The sequence below is a fragment of the Montipora foliosa genome, chromosome 6, assembly GCF_036669935.1.
Source record: "Montipora foliosa isolate CH-2021 chromosome 6, ASM3666993v2, whole genome shotgun sequence".
NCBI classification, from domain to species: Eukaryota; Metazoa; Cnidaria; class Anthozoa; order Scleractinia; family Acroporidae; genus Montipora; species Montipora foliosa.
The window spans coordinates 42808889-42815994 of NC_090874.1; positions in this window are offsets into that span (position 1 = coordinate 42808889).

Below are 7106 nucleotides of genomic sequence, written 5' to 3' on the forward strand. Positions count from 1 at the left end.
AAATAAAATGAAAAAAGAAGAAAAGAAAAGGCTGTCGAGTCCACTGAGAATGTCAAGGAGCTAGCGTTATGGGCCCTTAAACAGCATTGTAATAAATTCCGGGTTAGGGGCCCCCGTCCAATTTACATTTAATCTCAAAGCAGCACAAAACATGGCAAAAATCAGCCAAAGACCATCTTATGTATCACGTGTATATGTGTGATGTCACGGCTTACCTGTCTTAAACGTCTAGCCTTCTCGTGCGCCTGACTAAATTTGTACCTTTTCACGCAATCAATATACTACATTTACGTATACTGAGTCTCTAGTGTCAATAGTTGTAGCTTTCTCCTACCAGTTTTTTTTTGAAGGTCTTGGTGCAAACGAAATTGGGCTCGGATGGCAATCTTAAGATACATAAGGACTTTTAAAAGTGAGAAAAATGGTTACGAAAAACGTAGGATACCTCCGGACTTTTAAAGCAATTGTCCACCTTTGGATCTGAAAGGTAGTTTCATTATCATCCAGTTGAAGTCAAATCTCCATGATTATTGCTATCCCTACTTCTTATCTTTTTATTTTGCCAACGTACGGCTGAATATTTCCATGTTACCCAAGTTTCGTGGAGTTTTCTTTGTAACACTTTCAGTCATCTTTACTTGTTGCACTGTTGGAGACGGCTACCCTATTTTTGTCGTTAGTAGGTCGCTTTCCCAATAGAGTGGCGGTGTTTCTGGCCAAGCGGCTGGCACCGGGGATCAGAATTTACTTGTAAAAGAGGCCAGTGCCTTCGATGCCCTAATGGTGGGTTAGCAAATGTTATCCATGACTCGCCGGAGTACAAATTAGTAGTAGCGTTCCAGGCCCTTATTATTTGGATTCAGATTGTGAGTAGCGGGTGTTCGCAGATACCAGAGGCTCAACCGGGCAAACACTAATTGGCCAGTGGGGTATGGCCTAGTTGAATTACGCCTTCCTAGGCTCTTCCCGATTATGCTAGCAATTTCCGGCATAATTTGGATTAACGAGCATTCTTTTTACACTTTTTCTAAAAAAATTATTGCCAGCATAATTTAGCATTTTCCGCCTATTTTCTTTACATTTTTGTTGTCAAAAGCATAATTTTGCATGTTTTTGCTGTTCTAACACTCGGCTAAAGACCCTTAGGAAACTCCAATTTTCCTATGCTGTCTCTCCATTTTAGTTGTGACTTCGACAAGCCAGTCAGCAGTTAGTTTCCATAGGTTGTACCCAGTCTTTGCTAAAAATCAAAACAAGATGACGTCAGCCACGCCATCATCACGACGTAACTTGCAGGTCATATAAGGAGGCACTAAGCAGAGGAGCAGAAAATAGGCCAGCTCTGCTTAAATAGCTCGAGACCTATCTTTTGAAACGTGATGCCTTATTTTGTAAGTATTTTTTCTTCAAAATAAAACGAAGCATTTTTCAAACCAAAGGAGCCTAATTTGAGAATTCTTTAGACAAAAAACAAGCATTGCAAAAACTAATGCTTGTAGCGACTACACCACTGTTCTTAGCGCATTCACTGGTGAAGGCACGTGTCCACATTAAAATTAATGGCAACAACCTAGAGCTTACTGGTACTACCAAACTGATAGGAGCATACACCACCAACAGTTGAAGTGAAAAGAAAACATCAAAGCTACGGACTCTTTATGCTTTGCCACACTCGCGCCGCTGGGATAACTTAAGAAAATTAGCATGTTTTTCTGTAGCTGGTAGTATTATGTCATTTGGTCTTCAAGTCTCTTCTTTGCAAATTCATTCCATCTGTTTGATAGCCATCTAGTGCCACCCAACAATCTTTAAAAGCTTTTTTTTTCTATTTCCTGCATCTTCACATTGCCTCTCGATGTTCTCTTTTCGTTTTTCTCTCATTCCTATGCCTTAGCTAACAAATCAATCCGTGTACGCCGCAAAAGGTTTCTACTGGGTGGGATTTCAGTTCATCACCCATGTAAGGGTCGTAGAACATGTCGTCAGTTGACGCCAGAGTAACAGCAACAACAACAACAACAACAACAACCATGACCTTAAGGGTAACCCTAGTACCTAATACTACTACTGCTACTGTTTCTGCTTCTGTTTCTGCTAATTCTTTTGTTACTGCCACTGCCACTGATACTGCTACTGATAATGCTACCAATGCCACTACTACTAAAAAAAATGCTACTAATAATAATAATTATTATGAAGGAATCTAATAGCTACAGAGTCGAAGGAAGTTAAGATCTTTTGAGATTTCAGCATCTGAACTGACCATTAGAGGGACTGCAAAGGGCCTTACCTGATCTTGTTAGACAATCAACAGGCAGCGTCCTTAATTGCTAAACTAGCAGTATCACGAAAGGCTAGGATGGGAGTGAAGGAAAAAAAGAAAACTGACAAATTAAAATGATCTAGCAAAGGAAGTGAAAAATCCTTTGCCAGAGCCAATAGAATTGGACAAGGTCATCAAAAGGGAGAAGAGAAAGAGAGACGTGCTAGGGTTGCTGAGAAGCAAACCCATCCGCAAGTTAGTTAGCTGGACAAGAGAATGAGACCAAAGTTGATTTTCATAAACAAAATGGACAAGATGTACATGTGTTGACCTTGTATTGAATATGTTTCTTATCCACCAAGAATGTGACAAAATTAAGATTTGCCTTCTTTACGGAAACGTCTACTAACATATGAATCAGGGTGGCGGCTGAACCTAAAGGTTTTTTGCGCAGACCGTCTCAGTGCGCGTATCAGTGAAATGACAACATTTTGTTACTATTAATATTATTATTATTACTTTGCAATTATTATTATTATTATTATTATTATTATTATTATTATTATTATTATCGTCATAGTCATACTACTCAGCTTAAGTTTTTAACAGCTGGTAAAATTGGCAACAACAAGTTGCCAGAGAACACCAAAATGTTTCTTTTCCCCGTTCTTGCACCACAGTCTCTTGGGTGGAGGCCTCCATTCATTGTTAGCAATCTTCTTCTTCTTCTTCTTCTTCTTCTTCTTCTTCTTATTATTATTATTGTTATTATTATTATTATTATGACAGTTTGAAACTTTTGAATGTCAATACCTAAAAGCTACCTGGGGCGTTAATCGTAACCCAGGAGCTCCTTAAAAACACCATGTTTAAGTCCTATTTACAAATATCTTTCTAAAAGTATTATCCACTTAAATCTATTAAACTATGTGAAAATATAAAATAAGTAATTGCTAAAATTAAAAAAAAAAAAGAATAATAATAAAAAAAATAGTAATAATAATACTTTTTTTTTTCTTACAATAATGTCCTTTTCTGAAATGAAATTCGTGTTATATTGCTCGTAAAGTTTATGTGATTACTTTAAAAGTGCGGGCAATATTAAGAGAGCTTGATAAGACCGATTTCTGCATCTTTAGCAGGACTCCTTTAGTTCTCACTCTTGACCCGAGTAAATTCCTCATTCCCTCCTCCATGTCTGTGGACCATCCACCTAGCACGTCAATAATGATGTTGTATTGTTGCACATCGTACCCAGGGTACTGTCGCTTTATCTCCCATCTTAGGGGGGCATACTTGGCTGTCTTCTCCTCTTCCTTACTTGTTCGGTTATCAATCCATGGACAGCTCATCTCTAGTGCTATCACCTTCTCCTGTTGGTGGTCGATAACACGGGCATCGATTCTGTTTGCTCTCACCTCGGTGTGCTCAGCATAGAGCGAGACATCCCAGTAGGCTTGAGACTGGTCGTTTTCATATACCGGTTTGGGTTTTACTTGGGAGAACCATGGTGGGACTTTGTCAATAAGGTTTGCGTCCTTCAGGATCTCGAAGAACAGGATCTTCAAGGCGTTATTGTGCCTTTCCAAGTACTTGTTCTGGGCCAAGGTGGGACAACCAGCTAGAATATGCTGAACTGTTTCTGCTGATCTACTGCATAGCGTACATGCCACTTCAGTAGCTGGTCGGGCTCGCACCTTGTGACTGTAATATATTCGTGTTGGCAATAGTTGCTCGTAGAGCTCGATCACTCCTGCAACGGTGTTAGACGGACACAACGTCCAGTCCTTAAGCCAAGCAAAGCAGTCTGCTTTACTCAGACTTACATCCTCCCACCTACTTGTGTGTAGCTTTCCTTGCCACCTCTCTTCCCTCACAGCCTGTGTAGTCTGCTTTTCTACAGTTTCCTTCAAGGCAACTTTGATCTTCTTGTCTGTGATTGTTACTCCCCTCTGGGTGATGCAGGGTGACGGGTGCTCAAGGTCCAGGCCAAGACCGAGCTCTGCTGCATACTTCACGCTATCCTTTAAAAATGTATCTTGTAGACTTTCAGAGCAGCCTTTATCTTGACGAGTTTGTATTCTTGCTCGACTGATTTCAGCCCGCGCCCCCCTTTTTCCCTCGGGAGGTACAGTAATGCTGTCGAGCCTAGGGGGTGTTTGCCGCCGCTCTGAACCAGGATTTTTCGAACTTCTCTGTCAATTTGCCTAAGCTCTGCTATTGGCCAGCTCTGGGTCCACATTAGATACCCCAGTATGGGAAGGGCAAATTGGTTCGATGCAGCTACGCGGTTGTGATCTGACAGTGGACTTGACCAGATGACTGACATGCGTTGTAGGTATTCTTTGGCTGCAACATTCAAAGCTAACTTGTCATCTTGTTTTAGGTTCTCTAATGTTCCCAGGAACTTGTAATAAGTTCCTTCCTCTAGATTTGTCAGTTCTGCTCCGTCATCCAACTGCACACCGGTTTCATCCTTCACCTGTACGCCTCTCCTTACATGGACGGTCGCGCATTTCTTTGGGTTCCATTCTAAGCCTATATCTTGCATCGCATTCTTGGTTGACTTCAGAACCTTGTTGAGTTTGATCTCTGACGCTGCAAACGCCTTAAGGTCGTCAATATACAGCAAATCCGTCATCTTTGTGCTTAAGGGTTTGGACAACTTGTACCCCTCCGAAGCTCGTAGTTTCCAAGCCACAGGATTCATACACAGGGTGAACAACCTGGGGCACAATGCATCTCCCTGAGGGAGGCCGCGTCTGAATTGTATCACTTCAGACTTCTCTATCCCCTGCTTCGTCTTTGCGACGACTTTCGCGTTCCAGCTGTCGCACAGGCTCTCGATAGTGCGGCACAGCCAGGTTGGGAATCTGTGTAGAATCATCATCTCAGCAAGCCATTCATGGTCAACTGAGTCAAAAGCTTTCTTGACATCAATCCAGGCAATGCTCAAGTTACGTTTCCCTCTGTAACAGTCTTGTGTGACCATTCTATCAATGAGCAGGTTATCAACAGTGCCACTGCATCCTGATTTAGCGCCTCTCTGTTCTCCCTCCATTAGGCCATATTCATTTAGGTGACGATCCATTGGTCCTAATAAGCATGATGTAAACCACTTATACATAGTGTTCAAGCAGGTAATTGGTCTTTGGTTGCTACTTGAGAATTCTCCTGGCTTAGGGATCAACGTCGTTTTTCCCTCGGCAAACCACATGGGGTATTCAGAAGGACTCTGGCCGATGGATTGGAACGATTTGGTCACACCCTCATGCAGCGCATGTGCTTTCTTCCACCAATAGTTGGCGATTCTATCTGGCCCAGGAGCGCTCCAATTTCTTTTCTTCATGATAGTTTTCACTGCTTCAGTTGATTCAAGGACAAAATTCTCATTTGATGGTGATGGGACATATTTATTAATTGCCTCTTACATCCTCAAGCCAGGTAGCATTTCTGTTTCCTGTTCCTCCTTCACTCCACACTTGCCTCCAAAATGAGCTTGCTTCTTCGATGTCTTCAAACTGATTGGCATCTGTTTCATTACTGATAGTGCTCTGGCGAGGTTTGTACTTAGGTCTGTTTAGATCCTTATCTTCCGCTATCATTTCTCCGAACTTTGCGTATACACGCCCTGGGTCAGTCTGGAACTGGTTGTTGAGTTCTCTGGATTGCTGTTGCTTTTTTCTCCGCGAATACTCTCTTTTTAATCTTCTCACAGTCGACTTTTTCTTTTCCATGTAATTCACTAGTTGCGCGACGGACAAGACTTTGCATTCTTCCAGCAGTACGGCTCTATTTCTCCTTCCTTTTTTCGTGATCTTTTTATTCACTTGACCATCTGTAGATTTATGCAAATGATAAAATTGCGCATTTAAAGTGGGATGTCTGGAAATGTATACATAAACCAGTTCTTGTATTCTTTCTACTTCTGCTGCAGCTATAGAGATCTTTTTCCGCATTTCAGATACCTTTCTTTCGTATTTAGCTTTCATTTTGTTTTGATAGTTGTTTTGTGTCGTTTGTGATATTATTATTATTATTATTATTATTATTATTATTATAGTACACTCAACAAAATTACTGGATTCTGAATGGACGAGAGGAGTAGTACAATTAATCCGAAATTGTACTCTCAAGAAGTACCAATTACTTTTCTTTCCGAAGTTGACACGAAGTTTTACGAAATTAATAGACTTGACAAGGCGGCCTTAAAGCATGCGGAGACTTCCCACGATTTCCGAAGACGTTCAAAGATTTCTGAAGTTGACCCGAAGACTTCCGAAGATTTCCGAGGTTGATCCGAAGACTTTGGAAGGTATCCGAGGTTCAACCGAAGTCTTTCGGAGAATTCCGAGGTTGGACCGAAGAGTTTCAAAGGTTTCTAAAGTAAACACGAACGGATCGGAGGAGATATTTACAAAGCTCACCGTTACTGCGTTCTGATTGGTTGATCATAATTTTGTTGAGTATACTATAAAAACAAAGGAGAATTTTGTACTTTTGTCTGATTGGCTGTGGAAAATTGTAGTATCCAGTCTTCCAACCGCGCGCAGATGGCTTTTCGAAGGGGTGATTTCAACCTGTGCTTCTTCGATTGTTCTAAATAGCTTGTGTCAGTTGAAGGTGGTCATTTAAACTTCAAGTGACGGGGAAAGATTCTACAAGGGGCATTTTATTAGGCAGGAATTTTTCTTTCGTTTCGCTTTTTGTAAGCAGTCCTTTTAGTTTGCTCGGGGAAGCAACGCCTCTGAAGTTGCTCCGAGTCAGCTTTTATGCTTTTTAGCTTTATTGCCCCATGTAAGTGAATGCATTGCAACAAATGCTAAAAGTGCGAGCAAAGACC